This window comes from Lasioglossum baleicum, chromosome 4 (genome assembly GCF_051020765.1).
Source record: "Lasioglossum baleicum chromosome 4, iyLasBale1, whole genome shotgun sequence".
Taxonomy (NCBI): domain Eukaryota; kingdom Metazoa; phylum Arthropoda; class Insecta; order Hymenoptera; family Halictidae; genus Lasioglossum; species Lasioglossum baleicum.
Window position 1 is genome coordinate 916,206 of NC_134932.1, and position 20,133 is coordinate 936,338.

Consider the following 20,133-nt stretch of genomic DNA (forward strand, 5'->3'; position numbering starts at 1 on the left):
TCCTTATTTGAGCAAAGTTTGGGCTGTGTGAGGGCTCATTCTAAACAGGAAGGTTCAACGCGCTGCGCCCTGGTCATCTCATAAGTCATAAAGTCTTTTGGAGACAGAAAAATGCATTGAAATGTGCTGGTTTTTTTCCTAGATTTTTTCTCCACTTTGGGCCCTCATATTATTAGTTATAAACATAATCTCGTTAACCTTGTAACCAGGGCGCAGTGTGTTTAACCTTCCTCTTTAGAATAAGCCCTCACTCAGCCCAAAATTTTCTGAAATAAGGACGAAAACCGACAGCGCGCAAACCCATGTTTCGAGCCATTTTTCTAGTAAGATTCTAGTTCCCTTCTAGTTACAAATCGAGGGTATACTACCCCCTTAAGGGGTATACCCTCGATTTGTAACTAGAAAATACCTAGAATCTTACTAGAAAAATGGCTCGAAACATGGGTTTGCTGGTTTTCAGTTAGTGTCCTTATTTGAGCAAATTTTGGGCTGGGTGAGGGCTCATTCGAAAGAGGAAGGTTCACCGCAGGGGGCTCTGGTCATGAGGTTAACGAGAATATGTTTATATCTAATAATATTAGTGTCCAAAGTAGAGTAAAAATCTAGGAAAAAAACCAGCAGATTTCAATGCATTTTTCTGTCTCCAAAAGTCTTTTTGGCTGATGGGATGACCAGAGCCCCCTGCGGTGAACCTTCCTCTTTCGAATGAGCCCTCACCCAGCCCAAAATTTGCTCAAATAAGGACACTAACTGAAAACCAGCAAACCCATATTTTCGACCCAAAATCTAGTAAGATTCTAGTTCCTTTCTAGTTACAAATCGAGGGTATACTACCCCCTTAAAGACTGCCAGCCCCTGTGCTATTCAGCGAGCCCGGTAACCGGGCGCAACGGGCGCGGGGATAACGTGAAAGTTACAGTGATCTGATATACCACAGCGCTAAAAGTTCCACAATCGACGAGATATTCGTCAAGTTGAAGAAGAATGATATAGTAGAATGCTGACATTACCTATTCTGTAATTGCCTTATAATACTATATATAATTCTCTTATTGCATTCTTATTTTTCTTATTATCAACATTGTAATATTTGTTTACAATATAATCGATAGTTTATAGATGAAGGAAAAATGAAAGTAATTACTATACGTAATATTCTACAAATGTATATTGGAATTTAAAAGTAATTTGAACATTATTGCATTTTATATATAAAATAATGATTCTTAAAAAATATTTTGTTATGTTGTGTAATGACAAAATTCAATCGTTCTTATTAAGATCCTTAGTAGGAAACAGAAAATTAATTTTTTTACTTATTTATCCCATACTTGTAATGCTCAACAGCATTATTGACTGCAATTGTTAAAGTAGAGGTAGTAACAAGATAAAAGTATTAACTAATTAAACTAATTTTCGACGGCTCCTATCCATACAATGTTATTTAGAGGCAGTATTTCGTACGAAGATATCTAAAAAAATAATTCTATTTGACTCTATACGAATATTTCTTGCACCATGACGCTATTTAAAAAGTGCGTGTAACATTATTTTATTTCATTCTGAACTGAACCGCTTCCTGAAACATGATTCATTTATGAGTACATTGTGCGACGAGACGAAGAGCTAGCAGACGAAGTCGAAGTCGAAATCTTAAAAGAATAAGGACTCTCCGCGTCTCTTTTTTCCCGACGCTGTCCTTCTTTGTGTCCGAAACTTGCGTCGCTCATTGCATAAGCAAATATCATCGGAATTATATAATTTTGGTATCATTTTCATAAAAAGAAACAAAATTCACCAAATATGTTAAGGAAAATCCTATAAAAAAATAATGATAAATAATTAAGCTTTGTTGTTTGATTAGTAGTCTCACACCGATATACCCGACCCGACCCGTATCATGTTACGGGTAATGTTTCACTCCACTCCACGGCGACCGAAGCCCCCAAGCTTCACTTCCCTTTTCTCCGTTCGTCATCATAGAATAGTGTTTCCTGAAAATTGAATGTCTCATATCTGGCCAGACTCGAGTTTTCGACATTTATAGCAAGCTTGCTATAATCTTCTCTAATTTGTCAAAATTTAGTTTTCTATTTAAAATATTTTGTTGTTAAAACTCATTAATAGTTTTAAATAGTACTTGAAATATTGAAAATGATATTGGAATATTGGAATATTACAATTTGGAATGAAGGGCCTAGCCGGACGAGGTAGTCCTTCGAATTATTTAAACAGCCGTTGTGCCATTCAATTTTCGGTCAATTTTCCCCATTAACTTGCATTAATTTAATCATATAATTGCATTTAATTGAAATTGATATTTGAGATTTTTTCCCGATTTTTTGGTTGAAAATGTTAATTACACACAAAGTGAAAAACACGCAAAAATTCGACAAATGCAAGTTTTTTAGAGAAATTGAAAAATAGCATTGATCATATTTTTAGACTATCAACATACAGAACTTTTTTTACGACAGCGCGTAAACGACCAAGAGGGACTGAGGTACGAGGCAGCCGACACAGTTCAAAAGGCTGCGTACCGATTACATCAATGCACATAGGAAAGTTTTTTATTTTTCAATCTTTTTTTACGGAATTACCAACGTATTTGTGAGATTCTTCTAATTAAAATGAGCCTAAATACGGCACAATTTGAGCCATATTTACTTATTTAAAGTGTGATCATAATTACCTAATATAGGTTATTATAATAGGTCATTTAATATAATATATTTATAATTATAAATAATTTAGGGATGTGCGGGCCGCTCGATGTTCGGGTTCGGGTCGGGTCGCAGAAAGTCCGGCGGCCCGTCGATTCGACTTCGAATTCGTCGGGTGGGTACGAAAAGAATCGAACAAGTTCGGGCGGACGAGTTATTGCGTTATCCGAGATTCAAATACTCTGCATTCTTATGACATAGATAATGGTAATAATGGTTTTCTTTCTTAACTTATAACGTGATTTTTAATATACTTGGTTTTTTTAGAACTACATTAGGTATATTCGCCAAACACGTGCCTGCTCTTTATATGTATTAAAGCTTGAATAATGCATGTTTAATGTGAAAAACTTAAAAGACAATATTTCTAGCTTTTTAACGAATTTTCTCCGAATGAACTTAGATATGTATCATATATAATATCATTAAAATATCCTTACGGAAGTTATACAATACACCTAGAAGATTACAATATGGTAAAGTATGGCAATAATTCAATGACTCCAAGAAAAATGGAAAACTTAATGACTCCGAGAAAAATAAAGAACTTAATGACACTGAGGAAAATGAAAAATTGAATAACTCCAAGAAAAATGGAAAACTTAATGACTCCGAGAAAAATAAAGAACTTACTGACTCTGAGGAAAATGAAAAATTTAATAACTCTCAGTTAATAAGCTGTCTTCAATACCTCTTAAAAATGCAATTAATCGCATGTAGGGATTGATCAGGTGTTTCTCTCTATATTAAAAAATATTTAAAAATCCTTTGACAAATCTGTTTTGTGGCGTCAGGATACTGCTGTCGATATTCCACCACAGTTTGTATAGTATATATTATTTCTCCTCTTTGTTTCTATATAAAATTTTATTATGATCCTCCATTAGTTTAACGCCCCGTTCAGCGGTATCATTGACCACCTTCAGTCTATGTTTCAGTCAGACTACTTATTATTCATAATAACTTCTTTTTCCGATATTATAACTGTTTTTCTTTTGTAGATTGGAGCATATTAATGAATTTATTTATAAGGGAGTAGAGAGACTTCCAGGATTGCAAAATATTCATTTACTCATTTCTCGATAATACAAACACGGGGTTTTTCACTAGTCAAAAACGCTAGATAAAACATCGATCTAGGGCGCTATCTGCCTCAAAAGTCCTATTTTTTCGTTTACGAGGCGTAATTTGCATTATTCGGCAGCATGTAGCTATGAAAATAGCTATACATATGCGCAGTTGTATGCTTCCGAATAATGCAAATTACGCCCCTTAATATCTCTGTCAGTTATGTATGTATGAAAAATCTCTTCAAACAAAAGTTGTAGTATATAAGGAGGTGGATATAGTATCAGAGAAAAATTTTTTTCAAAGTCATTATTTCAAGTTTTCAAGGTAAAGGGTGCTTAACGTCGAAGAAGAAAATCCTGGTAATTAAAACTTAATATGTACTACATTCTACGTTATTAGGATAATTGTAGTTTAATTATGATACATTTTATAAGCAATGAAATTAGAGCATCATTGCGAAAAAAGATGAGTTTACAATAACCTCAATATTTTATGAAATTCTATTATAATTATAGTTATGACTGTATTTTTTTATTATAGGAAGACAGAAGATCAAATAAACTTGTGTATGCTAGTATAAAATCAATTTATATATATTATACAATTTATTTTATTATTTGTTTGACAACTAATAAATCTACAAATTGTTTCATAAACTAAAAAATACTTCCTGCATTTTCGTATTCTCCAATCAGTCCAAATAAATACCATCAACCTGTTCTCGATCATATACCTATAGGTATAATGAGGTATTAATATATTTTTATTAATGCAATTATGACAGTAACAAAACGTTTCTATTTTAAATGAATACATATTTTGAACATAGTTTTTATATTTTTAATTTTTTGGAAGGTTAAAAAATGTAATTAAAAAAGTAATGAAAAATAAAAATAAAAAAAAATCCCCGCTGCACGGGGACTCGAATGCTAGCTCCAGATTGCCATTCATACGCTCGACGGCTCGACAGCCGAATTTCAGTTTCGTTTCCGCCGTAAAGCAATACAACGTGGCAACATGGCAAGTGCTAAAAATAGATTGTGGCTGGCATAAGCGCACAAGCAGCGCACACGGATATAGTAGAGGTACGCTGGCGAGTGTAGCGCGCTGGCGCGTTGCTAACACGATACATACAGTGTCTTCTGCACCGACGAAATGCCGTCGGTGGCCTCCTGTTTCTCACTCCAGTCAGAATATATCCTAGAGGGCGTAAGAGAACACCGAAAAATTGTAGGCTCGCCAACTCCCGTAAGGCTGGCAGCACCGACGAGATACTGTTAAAGACAGCCAGCCTTATGGGAGTTGGCGGGACTCGAATTTTTCGGTATTTCTTACGCCCTCTAGGATATATTTTAGCTCCATCCAGAGAAACAGAAGGCCAACGACGGCATTTTGTCGGTAAAGAAGACCACTGAGGAGATTCTCGTCGCGATGCATCGGTGTGAATGCGAATTATTACGAAACCATATCGATAATTATTAAATGTTACATTCTCCGCCATATTTCAGACGATGTTTTGGCACTATTTTAGCACTATTTAGAATTTTTAGCGAAGTGGTATATCAGATCACTGTAACTTTCACGTTATCCCCGCGCCCACTCGCGCCCACTTACTGGTCCCGCGGAATAACACAGGGGCTGGCAGTCTTTAATAGTATCTCGTCGGTGCTGGCAGTCTTTAATAGTATCTCGTCGGTGGGCGAATGCCGTTATACAGGGCAGCGCCGTCGGTAAGGGCAGATCGCACTAATGTTGCAGATGTCGATAAAGTAAATTTCTATTGTACAAATATGTAGCAGTTTTCCTTTTTACCGACAATACTGATTTTTGAATGAATATTCAGTCACATGCAAAGAGAGAAAACGAAAAAAAAATTCTCTGCATCGGTTGCAAGAGATGGAAGCTAAGATTAAAATGTCCCCATGCAAAAAAAGACAAAGTGTCATATAAGGGAAAAGAAAATTTACTTTTTCTTATTTTTTAATACGCCGCAGGGAGTTGGTAAAGACACATGGACAATGACACAAGGAATATATATATATATATATATATATATATATATATATAAATATAATAAATATTATAATTTTTTATTATTACTATGCTTTATTATTGGACGAACACCTAAATATCTCTTCAGGTTATTGTGATGCATAAAATATTTGTTACGTAATGTGCACGGTGTGCCAGATATTTGGTCCATTGACACCATGCACATTACGTAACAAATATTTTTTGCATCACAATAACCTGAAGAGATATTTAGGTGTTCGTATTTAAACGGAACACCCTGTATATTGTGATTATTACACGTTGTTGCCTCTGCTTCCCGAAACTTGTGGCCCGTAGCACGTTCTGGCATAGGTGGGATACCTAAAAAATACGAAGAAAATCAGTGATGTACAATATATGCATGTGCGTTGAATGGCATAATTAGATATACGTACCACGTGAAAAATTAGAGGTCTTCCTCTTCCCCGGTTGCCGCAGCTTCCTTCTCCTCCTTCCCTGGATAGCACATTATATTTATCCTCCATTCTGTAAATTAGATTTTCAATTACACAGTGAGTAAAGGTGAGTATTTAATCTTCTTCGCTTATTGCTCATCTCAACAAATTTTCTAATTTCTGGTGCTACAATTACAAAAGGTCTTCTGACGTTTTTCATCAACTAATATACCTAACTGATTCAAACATTGCAATGATATTTATAAAAAATCGATTAAAGTTGAACTACAAACAAAAGAATGTACTACCAGAAATAAAAAAATTCGATGATGAGAAGCAAGTGAAGAAGATTAAATATTAGGTTGTCCCAAAAGTTGTTTTTCGATGCATGCACATAATGCAAATTCATATTAAGAAGTACTAAAATATTAACATAAAGATTATCGTATTGTTTGTATTTATTTAGCTACATTAAAGGAACACAATGCGGAAGAAACTTTTGGGACAACCTAATACTTGCCTTACTGAATTGGTTTAAGCCATCATTTTGCCGATTTAGAATATTGCTAAGCTAATTCTAATCTGAATGGGCCAAAGCTGAATTGTGTTGGATTTGTTTAAAGTGATAAATGATAATAATGATAATGAAAAGAGAGTGATAAAGTGATAAAGAAACAAACAATTTACTATTTTGGACTCTACATTGAAGTGAACATACTCGCCCCGTAGCACCTCATACGTGATGGCAAATGGCACTGTCGCGTGGTGTGCAGTGGTGTGCCGACAAGCGTTCTCACGCTCTTTCACGCGAAGATTCTGGGAGACATTTGAGCAAAATGAAACCGATCAACCAATATAAATATGTACAAATACCTTCCTTCCACGTAGTGCACGTAATCCAAGTAATCCACGTAATCACATAATCCAAGCAAGTCAATCTAATAAATAGTCAAATAGTCAAATGCCGCAACGCAGACCGCACTCGCGAGTGTAACGTGTAACCACAGAGCGAAGCTATGTAAATATATCTGTGATTGTGTCAAGAAAAACGCTGCATGTCACAATTTCAAAAAATTTCAGTTTATGCATTTATTGAACTTTATAGTGTAGGATTAGGTATTTACCAGAAAAAACGTCACAAAAATCAATTCAAAAGGCTCGAAAAAATAATACAATTTAACCAATGTCCTTGTCAAAGCATTAGTGATCAAAACTTTAAACGACAATATCTCGAAAGTGAAAGTACAATGTGACATGCGGCGGCGTCCTCCTGACAAGCACAGATATTACGACCGAGCTAAGCGAATGAGAACTTGCGAACTGTTGAGAGTTGAGAGAATAACTGAAAACTGCTGAAAACTGAACGGCAGTTTCCCCTTCCCTGACGTATCGTCGTATCCGTGAGCGGTGTCGACCGCGCTTGCCCGTGTTGGTGCATGTTCGATTGCACGCGCGCTACACAACAAACGTACCTCTACTCTGTCCGTGTGAACTACCTACTCGACTGATCTACGCCGACGCGTTCCTCCGGTTCTCACGTTACCGAAGTTTCGAAAGTGAGGCGGAAAGCCGGAATTTGGAGACGGCGCATTTGCATCCTGGCACAGCGCGCCGCGGCGCACGTTTTTCTATAACTTTTGATCTCAAAGAGATATCGAAGAGAAATTTGGACTACATTTTTGTAGAAAAAACGGGTTTAATGACGTAAACAGAAATATATTTTGCATTTTTTAAATAATGGTTTCGTTAGCCGGATAAGATGGTCAAAAGTGTCCATCCAAATTGATTTTTAGTCACGTCACATGTTCAACAGAAAATTATGAAAAAATTAATGAATATTCTACCTAATAGCATACACTACCGAGATTTTTTTCAAAATTTTTGGTTGCAAAGTCGATTTTTAAACAAATCGGAAAACATAAAATTGCCGATTTTATATCAAAGTCTTCAGTTGACCACATTTATATTATTAGTTGTTTCTCATCCTGATTATTAATGTGTATTTTTTGAGGTTTTTCGATTTATGGAAACATGTTTTAAAAAATTGAAAACCTAACAAACTTAGTTTCAGTACTTACTTATTATTGAAGCAATTGTTCTTAATTTTTTCATAATTTTTTAGAGATTGGGTGGTTGTTAACAAAACAACTACATATACGGCGGGGAATCTTCGGGCCCGAATCGAATCCCGCTGCTAATTGTTTCTTTCAGTAAATACTTGTTGCTTCGGGTTTTAATGAAAAGTTTAATCAAAAACATTTTTTAATTGTCTGCGGTCTACATTTATTTTCAACTTAAAGGACTGATGCAGTTCGCGCTATCGACTTTCGCTGTCCACTTTCTGTAATTAAAAAAAAGGAAGCACAATTAAAGTTATGATTGCGAAGTGCTGAATAAAATATTAATAGTAACCACAAACTTATTTGTTTTTTCTAAATTATTCTTTATGTTTTTGGTCGTCGTTCCGAGGTATTCCGAGTAAACAAACATAATTAAAATCATAATTCTAATTGCAATATTATAGGACACAATATTAACATTAGCGTATACTTATCTTTATTCATCGATAGCTGTCATTAGAGAATAGCTATACATTTGTGGTTGTTTAACGAAATAGCGTACCCGCAAAAATAAGTAATAAAGACTAAACGGCCTACATACAAGTTCGTAAACGCGTGCAAAGTTGATTGCTTGAAATTTTGCGTACGCGACGAACTTGCATACAAATTGCTTGTTGTTATTATAGAGATAAATGTTTATCACCATCATGGCACGTCACACCGGTAATTTAATTTGTTTCAAGGGCACTTGTAACTCTTTATTTTGCTACACGGATAAGACGAACGATGACACGAGAGGAGAAAGCGCGCATAATTGCGGAAATCGCGTTTGAGTTTTACAGAAACAGGCAGCGGTCCCGTCGCGTCGTTTGGACGCAGTCATTAAGACTTCTCGCCGAACTATCAATTAAACGTCAAGCCGGGACGTTTTCGGTGCCCTCTGGGCTGGCTCCGAGGGGCCAGTTAATTCCAGTCCTTAATTGCGGCCGACGTACATCATAATTACCATACAAATTCGATGGATTTAATCGCGGAGAAAAATGTTCGGCCACGTCTCGAGGGATTTCGAGCGGCCGAGAAGAGCAGAGAGAAAGAGGGAAGATGAAACTTGCACTCTCACGCGTGTACTGAAATTGCCGATCATTAACGGCATCCGGTCGCTGAAACGTCGCGACGGATGGCTCGAGTTCACGAGACTAGTTTCTGCACCCGAATCAATTTACAGAAGATGCGATCTGACGGCCCTTCTGCATTGCCAGCGATCCGGATCAATTTAATCATTGCTTTCGTAGCGAAATTCGCAGCAACAATACAGCTAAATGTTCATTTTCACTTCGTTTATACTGATAAATGTTTGCGTGCCATCAGGAGCACTAGTTGCCCAGGCCAGAATTAAACAATTAAATACAGCTCAAATTATATCGTGTTTGGTGTATTAATTTAATGAGATAAATGTCTGCGACTTTGCAAACTTTTTGACTCATGACATCGATTTGGACATGTTACAGCTTCTGCAAAAGAAGGACACCTATTTTCTTCATAATCTTGTAAGTTTCTTGCTTCCTTACCTGTAACAAATGTAAAATAAAAATATTAGACCAATACGATCGAAAATGTTCACTTTCACAATTGTGTATGTATAAAAATATGTTAGATTTCTTACAATAACTAATATGATCTTAATATACGTCCATATAATTTCTTTAGGAATCATTACGTTGCAGATGTTTTCGTAAATGTCCACTTTCATACATGAATATATAAAAAAAAGAAATACAGAAACAACTTCTTTCATCGATTAGACTACATATTTCTTGTACTGAAATCAACTGAAAAATGTTAAAACTTTCGGCTAATATATGCACGTTTTCTTGGATTTTAGTACTTCCAATGTATAAAAACAATCCAACAATCTCAGTCACGATTTTCATTGAATTTTTTCTGTCGGTGTAAACAATACTTTCGCACGCTCGCAAAAAGGGCAGGGAAGTAAAAATCAGAAACACAGGCATTCCAACAAAGAGACGGCAACATTGCTACGTGATCGTTTTCTCTGTTTGGTCACGGTCCTTTCGGAGCAGTTTTTCGAAATTGTTTCCAGATGTGACCATCCCCGGTCCAATTGCACTCGACCGACGAAAAAGGGAAATGCGCATATAATGGGTCCCGCAGGAAAATTCCGGCGAACGTCACGCGTTGCCGACGAATTTCCGAGAGGTATACATGCAACACGAACACAAAGAATGAATGTGCCCGTGTGCGCGACGCGTAATATGCGTGGCCAACGAGAATGGACAAAGTTCTCTGGAGAGTTTTTGCGAGCGGTGCCACGTGCAACGCAAATGTTCCGTTTGCCTGCATTACCTTCTGCCCGTTGTCATTCCTGGTTCTGGGTTTGAGGCAATATTAGGCTCAATATTAATGTGCCGTAGAAATTTACCTGACGAATTAAATCAAAATGCTCTGTAAAAGCATCGGTTTTAAAAATCTTTTTAAAAACATCCGAATTCCAAAAACACTAATGGTCGAATTTATCATTCGACAATATGTGGATAGACATCTGCAAACAAGAAAACGCGGAACAAGTTCTTCGTTTCACGAACTTGCGTCGACTGTGTAAAATTGTCAGATGTTTACCACATTCAAGTGCCGAGACCGAAAGGATATTGTCATTGATTCCCGATATCAAGACGAAAAGAAGGAATAAAATAGGCATCAACCTATTAAATTCTAGTCTAGTCGCATCATGTCTATCGGTGATAGACATTTATCTTTATAATAACAACAAGCAATTTGTATGCAAGTTCGTCGCGTACGCAAAATTTCAAGCAATCAACTTTGCACGCGTTTACGAACTTGTATGTAGGCCGTTTAGTCTTTGTTTCTTATTTTGGCGGGTACGCTATTTCGTTAAACAACCACAAATGTACCTATAGCTATTCTCTATAACTTCCCCGACAGCACAGTCTGCCCGAGCCCACCGCCGGACCCAGCTAGCCGAGCCCCAGCCCGACACGTTACGGGCTAACGCAATGCTTGGCTCAGCGTTGAGACCAAATCAGGACGATTTAGCCTGGCCCCTGTGCACAAAAGGGCGCGATTTTCACCTGCCGGGGGCTCGAGCCCAGAGCCTGACGGCCGGGCTGGGATTCAGCCTGTTTTTGAGAGGGCAGCACGGTATCACACTAATGTGGCCAATCAGTGCTTCGATTGGGCCCAACTTTTCTCGCGCATGCGGCATCAATGTGGCAGTACTTTGCAAATGCGTAGCAGTCTCCCTTGTTACCGACAAAAGTATAATAAGTTAATAAATAAGACCTTTGAGGGCGATTGCTGCCTAGATTGACCTTTATTTGGCGTTTTTGACTACTGAAAAAACCCGTGTTTGTATTATCACGCAATGAGAACGCGAATCCCGCACCCTTGCAATCTTGCAAATCGGCTGAATCCTAGCCCGGCCGGCAGGCCCTGGGCTCGAGCCCTCGGCAGGCGGAAAACGCGCCCTTTTGTGCACAGGGGCCAGGCTGAAACCGAGCCGGTGTGCCGTCGGGGTTTTCTCCGTAGCGTTTTTATCGTTTTTTATATGATATAAGGCATTTATATTTTGCTCAAGAATTAATCTCATCGATGAATAGAGATAAGTATACGTTAATGTTAATATTGTGTCCTATAATATTGTAATTAGAATTATGATTTTAATTATGTTTGTTTCTTTTCGAATATGGGAACGCAGGGGGGGTCAGCTGTAGCGGAATTTTCGAGTACATCGAAACTATTCTGCACTTCGCAATCATAACTTAAATTGTGCTTCCTTTTTTTTAATTACGGAAAGTGGACAGCGAAAGTCGACAGCGCGAACTGCATCAGTCCTTTAAGTTGAAAATAAATGTAGACTGCAGACAATTAAAAAATGTTTTTGATTAAACTTTTCATTAAAACCCGAAGCAACAAGTATTTACTGAAAGAAACAGAAGCAGCGGGATTCGATTCGGATCCAGAAGATTCGCAGCCGCATAGTTGTTTTGTTAACGACTACGCAATCTCTAAAAAATTAAGAACAGTTCCTTCAATAATATCCAAGTTCTGAATTTTTATAAAACTGGAGTCTCAAACACTTCAATACAAAATATGCATTTTCTTCGAATGTTTGGAGGTTTTCAATTCTTATGAAACATATTTCCATAATCAAAAAAACCTGAAAAAATACACATTAATAATCAGGATTAGACATAACTAACGTAATAATATAAAATAAATGTGGTCAACTGAAGACCGATATAAAATCGGCAGTTTTATGTTTTCCGATTCGTTTAAAAATCGATTTTGCAACCAAAGTTTTGAAAAAATCTCAGTCGTGTATGCTATTCGGTAGAATATTCATGAATTTTTTCATAATTTTCTGTTGAACATGACGTGACTAAAAACAAATTTGGTTGGATACTTCTGACCACCTTTTCCGGCTATACCTTAAGAATCAACGAAAACATTATTTGCAAAATATATTTCCGTTTACATCATTAGGCCTAAAAAAAATTTAGGCCTAATTTCTATTCGATATCTCTTTTAGACCAAAAGTTATAGCCAAATGTGCGCCGCGCGCTGTGCCGGGATTCACATGGGCGCCGCACAGTGGGACCTTTCGGCCAAATCGGAGACAAAATCGAAGAACTTTCGATAGAAATGAGGTAGAGCGATGGAATTTTTTTAAAATTAAAGCTGAAACATTACAGAATATGGGAAAAATAGGGAGATTATGGTAAGAACGTTTTTTAACGTTGAGAAAATTCGTTAAACTTGTAAAATTTCGAGAAAATTGTGGTTTTTCCAATACCACGCTCGGAAAATTTTTTTTAAAATTTTTGCTATATATCATTTCCCGTAGATTTTTTCACGCCGATTTCAAATCTGGTCTCAAAATTTGTCTACGACCTCAGGATATTGCAAAATCGATTTCTTTAAATTCTACACGTTTAACGAATTTTCTCGGTTAAAAAACGTTTGTACCATAACTTCCCTATTTTTCCCATATTCTGCAAAGTTTCAGCTTTCATTTAAAAAAAATTTCATCGCTCTACCTCATTTCTATCGAAAGTTCTTTGATTTTGAATCGAGTCTGGTCCAAATTTTCCACTGTGCGCCGACGCGACGAAATCTCTCCGTATTTAATCATTGTTTAAACATGTTTAATCAACCATAATGTATTAATATTGGATATCACTGTATTCGGGAAAGTCTACAGAATCTTTTGCCAGAAAGAACAATTCAATATCTTTTATAATAACATCACAATATTTGTTTGAAGTTGAAAAATATGTTTTTTTTTGAAAGCCTTGTTCCTGAAAAACTGTGCGTATAGGAAAAAAATTGAAAACAGATTCGGAATCAGCGCGAAAAACTCTATAAGAAGGACCCTACAGTAATTGGGGAACATAAAAAAAGTTGAAATTTGTTGGACAGTGTAATTCTACTCCATTCAATAAAAATAGATCAGTTAATGAAGCCTCGTTTCATTTAATTCATACATGTTAAGAAAGACACGCTAAAAATATGTGTATAAAGAAATGGAATTTCTAATGTTTCATAAACAGAAATTTTGTACGCAGTTCGCACGGTCTGGGATAGATACGGGCCTGAGCTGTCTCGAGGATAAAGGCCGTTACGGAGAACGAGACGTGCGGCCGGTGAAAGGAGGCGGCCTGAAAAGTCTCATCCGTGCCGACCACTGAGTTGACAATTTCAGAATTTCCAAGAACAGCAAGAAAAGAAATTCGAACCGTTTCACGATATCTATTTAGATAGAAGCAATTTTGCTTTCGCTGCTTTATACCAGGGTACGCGACGAAGTAATAAAACGTCGATAAATCTGGGCAATTACTTTGACCGTCGCGAGGGCCAATAAGTCCTGGGTAGTTACCAAAACAACTCTGGATTTTCTGCACGAAATTACCTGAACCTTTTCCCAGAATGTTCGTTTGACAAGCAAATTTTCACATAATCATCCATTTCATTTCCAAAGTACAGTACCAGGACCTCGACGAACCGGCTTGATCGAGAGACAAACAGCTCGGACAAATTAAGGCCCGATGGATAATTGAGACCCGAGGGAAATCACGTCTTACCCTGCCATAGTCCGGCCACTCTAAGCGACCGTGATTATCCTTACGGGCACCGTCGCGTCGGTTCTTCCACGCCATAATTAATCCTCCGGCAACCCTCCCTCTCTTCCCAGTTTTCCACGAAATTCTATACTCTATACAATTGTACTTGCAGCTTGCAGCTTTTCCTTCTGACGCGATAACGGTAACGTCAGCGTATCTGCTTTATAATATTTGTCATTGTTGTAATATCCTGCAATTTCTACCATCTTTAACCCTTAGCACTCCAGTGGTGACTCGAAATCACCACTAAAAATTGCTGTCCCATTATGCAAAATATTGTTCACATTGTTAAACATGTTGGTAGCTAATCAATTACTAAACCTTTAATTATTGTATGAGGTATTACAATCAATTTCATATCCATCAAATGAAAAGAAACGTATAGAACGAAATTATTCTACCTAGAACGAGATGTTTCATTTTCGAGTTAAAACAGCTCCGAAATTAAAACAGCTGCAAATGGTTAATTATTATAACTATCTTTTAAATTTTCAATATAGGCCCCACATAAAAAAGTTGTGAAATGCAACATTTAGTACCTATTTTCTCTACAATTCCGGCCAACTGCAATTTCTGGAAAAATATCTTTAGGATGACGGGTAATTCAGTGTCTATGATGTTTCGCGTGGTTAACAGACAACGATATAGATATTTATTAAAACAATAACACGTAACAATAACAAAACAAAACAAGATGTAATAATAATAACAATAACGAGAAAACTAGATTATAAACGTTAATGACTATCGAGTACTAACAAAGTACAGAGATATAAATTAACGTAGCGCGGGCAACTCTAGAGCGATGCGTTCTCAACGAGTGCCACAAGCTTTTTTTCCACTGGTAAAAATCCTTTTTGGTGGGAGGATTAGCAACGTGAGAAAGACCGTTAAAATAAGGGGAGGAATTCTCCGTTCCTCAAGAGTAAGGAGAAAGTTTCCTTCCCCAAAACAATTCAAAGTCGTCACTGCCAAGGACATTGCAACGGTTGAGTCAGGGTTCTGGTAATCGTCACTTTTACGACCGAACCCTCAATGCAACCGTCCACAGCGCGCACTTGAGAAGGATGAAATTTCCGCGTCCGGAAAGTCCCTCTTTCCAACGCGCCATGTCCACTACATATCTTTTCACATCGTGCAGTAAACTAATTTCTCCAACTTCTCACGAAAAGTCCAAATCCATATAGTCCAACATTAAAAAAGTTACAGTTACTCGAATTAATACAACCCCTGGCAGAAAGTTTCCGATCCGGAGGTATTGATACGGATTTTACAGAAAACTATTACTTTATGGAGTTGAAACTGATGGGAAATTAAAAGGGGCTTATTAAAGAATGAAGAACAACAAATTAACATAAGCTTCCATTTATTATAACAAAGAAACGAGAAAATAAACAAAATGTTACACGGAAAAAAGTTAATAGACCCATTAATAGATCTACTGGAAGAAAGTTTCCCATTTGATTTACAGTCTCCGCAACACCAAATTTCTTCAACAATTACTGTTGGATGATTCTTATAGAGTTTTTTGCGCTGATTCCGAATCTGCCCTTAATTTTTCTCCTAGATACAAATTTCGGATCACGAATAATAGATACAAAATTTGTAATTAGTTACTCGAAGATATAGATACACAGGGGACCACTTGTAGCGGTATTTTCGAATACCTCGAAACCATTCTGCACTTCGCAATCATAACTTAAATTGTGTTTCTTTTTTTTAAATTACAGAAAGTGGACAGCGAAAGTCGACAGCGCGAACTGCATCAATTCTTTAAGTTGAAAATAAATGTAGACAATTAAAAAATGTTTTTGGTTAAACTTTTCATTAAAACTCGAAGCAATAAGTATTTACCGAACAAAACGATTATAGATGCGGGATTCGATTCGGGGCCAGAAGATTCCCAGCCGTATATATGTACTTGTTTTGTTAACGGCTACCCAACCTCTAAAAAATTATAAAAAAATTAAGAACGGTTGCTTCAATAATATCCAAGTACTGAATTCTTATAAAACTGGAGTCTCTAACACTTCAATACAAAACATGCATTTTCTTGGAATTTTTGGAGGTTTTCAATTTTTTAAAACATGTTTCCGTAATCCGAAAAATCTGAAAAAATACACATTAATAATCAGGATGAGACACAACTAACGTAATAATATAAATGTGGTCAACTGAAGACTTTGATGTATGTATATACATAAAATCGGCAATTTTATGTTTTCCGATTTGTTTAAAAATCGATTTTGCAACCAAAAATTTTGAAAAAAATCTCAGTAGTGTATGCTATTCGGTAGAATATTCATGAATTTTTTCATAATTTTCTGTTGAACATGACGTGACTAAAAACAAATTTGGTTGGATACTTCTGACCATCTTTTCCGGCTATACCTTAAGAATCAACGAAAACATTATTTAAAAAATACAAAATATATTTCTTTTTACATCGTTAAAACCGATTTTTCAAAAAAAATTAGGCCTAATTTCTCTTCGATATCTCTTTTAGATCAAAAGTTATAGCAAAATGTGCGTCGCGCCGCGTGCTGTGCCCGAGATTCAAATGCGCGCCGTCTCCAGATTCCGACTTTTCGCCTCATGCTTCCGAAACTTCGGCAACGTGAAAATCGAAGGAACGCGTCGGCGTCGATCAGTCGAGCAGGTAGTCACACGGACATGGTAGAGGTACGTTTGTTGTGTAGCGCGTGTGCAATCGAACATGCACCAACACGGGCAAGCGCGGTCGACACCGCTCACGAATACGACGATACGTCAGGGAAGGGGAAACTGCCGTTCAGTTTTCAGCAGTTTTCAGTTATTCTCTCAACTCTCAACAGTTCGCAAGTTCTCGTTCGCTTAGCTCGGTCGTAATATCTGTGGTTGTCAGGAGGACGCCGCCGCATATCACATTGTACTTTCACTTTCGAGATATTGTCGTTTAAAGTTTTGATCACTAATGCTTTGACAAGGACATTGGTTATAAATTGTATTATTTTTTCGAGCCTTTTGAATTGATTTTCGTGACGTTTTTTCTGGTAAATACCTAATTCTACACTATAAAGTTCAATAAATGCATAAACTGAAATTTTTTGAAATTGTGACATGCAGCGTTTTTCTTGACACAATCACAGATATATTTACATAACTTCGCTCTGTGGTTACACGTTACACTCGCGAGTGCGGTCTGCGTTGCGGCATTTGACTATTTGACTATTTATTAGATTGACTTGCTTGGATTATGTGATTACGTGGATTACTTGGATTACGTGCACTACGTGGAAGGCAGGAAGAACGGAAGGTATTTGTACATATTTATATTGGTTAATTGGTTTCATTTTGCTCAAACCTCTCCCAAAATCTTCGCGTGAAGAAGCGTGAGAACGCTTGTCGGCACACCACGCGACAGTGCCATTTGCCTGCATTTGCCATCACGTATGAGGTGCTACGGGGCGAGTATGTTCACTTCAATGTAGAGTCCAAAATAGTAAATTGTTTGTTTCTTTATCACCTTATCACTCTCTTTTCATTATCATTATTATCATTTATCACTTTAAACAAATCCAACACAATTCAGCTTTGGCCCATTCAGATTAGAATTAGCTTAGCAATATTCTAAATCGGCAAAATGATGGCTTAAACCAATTCAGTAAGGCAAGTATTTAATCTTCTTCACTTGCTTCTCATCATCGAATTTTTTTATTTCTGGTAGTACTTTCTTTTGTTTGTAGTTCAACTTTAATCGATTTTTTATAAATATCATTGCAATGTTTGAATCAGTTAGGTATGTTGATGAAAAACGTCAGAAGACCTTTTGTAATTGTAGCACCAGAAATTAGAAAATTCGTTGAGATGAGCAATAAGCGAAGAAGATTAAATACTCACCTTTACTCACTGTGTAATTGAAAATCTAATTACAGAACGGAGGATAAATATAATGAACTATCCAGGGAAGGAGGAGAAGGAAGCTGCGGCAACCGGGGAAGAGGAAGACCTCTAATTTTTCACGTGGTACGTATATCTAATTATGCCATTCAACACACATGCATATATTGTACATTACTGATTTTCTTTGTATTTTTTAGGTATCCCACCTATGCCAGAACGTGCTACGGGCCACAAGTTTTGGGAAGCAGAGGCAACAACGTGTAATAATCACAATATACAGGGTGTTCCGTTTAAATACGAACACCTAAATATCTCTTCAGGTTATTGTGATGCAAAAAATATTTGTTACGTAATGTGCATGGTGTCAATGGACCAAATATCTGGCACACCGTGCACATTACGTAACAAATATTTTTTGCATCACAATAACCTGAAGAGTTATTTAGGTGTTCGTCCAATAATAAAGCATAGTAATAATAAAAAATTATAATATTTATTATATATATATTGTTCAGGATTCAAGCAGTGAAATTCGGTCTATGTCGCCGATACGGGTGATCTCCGTTTCACCCGTTTTTGCAATCTATAAATAGAGCACACGTCGCCGTCGCGCATTGCCGCTTAGCAACAACACGCTCTCATTAGCCGAATTTCACCGCTTGAATCCTTCAAACGTTCTATGTATATTGTATAGAAATCACCCGACTCCAGCGGACCAATCCGGGTTCGCCCTTTCATTCTTATATAAACTCTGTCTCATGAGAGAAGGGACTCAATTCGCGCAGCTCGACTGAGGCAGCGGCTTGCTGCGAACCTCCGAACTCCCACTCCACTACCCACTCCCCACTCTACTCGACGCGAGTATTCATGTACACGGTGTACCGGAGTGAAACGGGTTAGCATGACATGATTCGGAATGGGAAATCGGGACTATTTGCACGCGTAATAAATAATATATTTAATTTATTTGTATAATTTGTACATTTTTTTGTAGATATGTGTTATTATATTAACACTTATCTACAAGAAATGTACAAATTACGATTTACACACAAAGAATATGATTGAATTATGTAAAGACCCAATATATTTTATTTAATTTTATATATAATTTGTACATTTTTTGTAGATGTGTGTTAATATATTGTATCTACATAATTTTGACACTTCAAAAACACTGTGCAAACAGAACACAAAGAAAACTGTGGAAGCGTGCGTAATGCAGTACACCTGAGTACACCCGGTAGAACGCGAATGAGGCAGTCTGCAGCGCTGCGGCGCGTGGCGTCGCTTCAGTGCCACTGCGCGCATGCGTTGTGCATTGGGAGTACTACCAATCAGGGCGAACCTGCGCAGCGAACGACGTAAACTGGTCGTTACCCAAGTCCCTTCTCTCCTGAGACAGAGTTTAAGGCACCTGCGATGCCTTCTTGCTTTTTTGGTCAGTTTGTCGACTCGTTCGCTCACCGAACATACATGCGATTCATGTTCGCGACAGGGATAAATAAAGTGAAGTGCCTCATGTGGGTGTTCAACGCAAAATAACTTCTTCTCATTCGCTCGACCTCCTTTTCCTCCACTGGTCCTCGTGGAGTTACCACGCGCGCTCAAATCTGGGTGGTTCCGGCAACCGGCATCTTCCGACCACGCTGGTCGGAGCCGAAACATTGGTCCTTCGAGCCGGATCGCGAGTAATCCACGAGACCCGTGAAAAGAAGAAGTTTCGGTACGATGGAAGTCGTTCTTGAAGCGCAGCTGTTGACGCAGCAATCAATCGAGCACGCGCTCGACA

The 20,133-nt window shown here is 37.4% G+C and overlaps 1 long non-coding RNA gene across 4 annotated transcripts; it reads right to left on the bottom strand.

Moving 5' to 3' along the window:
* Positions 1-5,962: 5,962 nt before the first annotated feature.
* LOC143207791 (uncharacterized) lies at positions 5,963-7,718 on the bottom strand. 4 transcript variants are annotated; one of them, XR_013008759.1, is made up of 4 exons: positions 7,115-7,718; positions 6,960-7,057; positions 6,242-6,332; positions 5,963-6,167 (listed from the first exon to the last, which is right to left on the bottom strand). It is a non-coding gene; the product is annotated as an uncharacterized LOC143207791 (long non-coding RNA). The 4 variants fall into 4 exon arrangements; XR_013008758.1 differs by having other exon boundaries at positions 6,964-7,718; XR_013008757.1 differs by having other exon boundaries at positions 6,960-7,718.
* Positions 7,719-20,133: the final 12,415 nt, after the last annotated feature.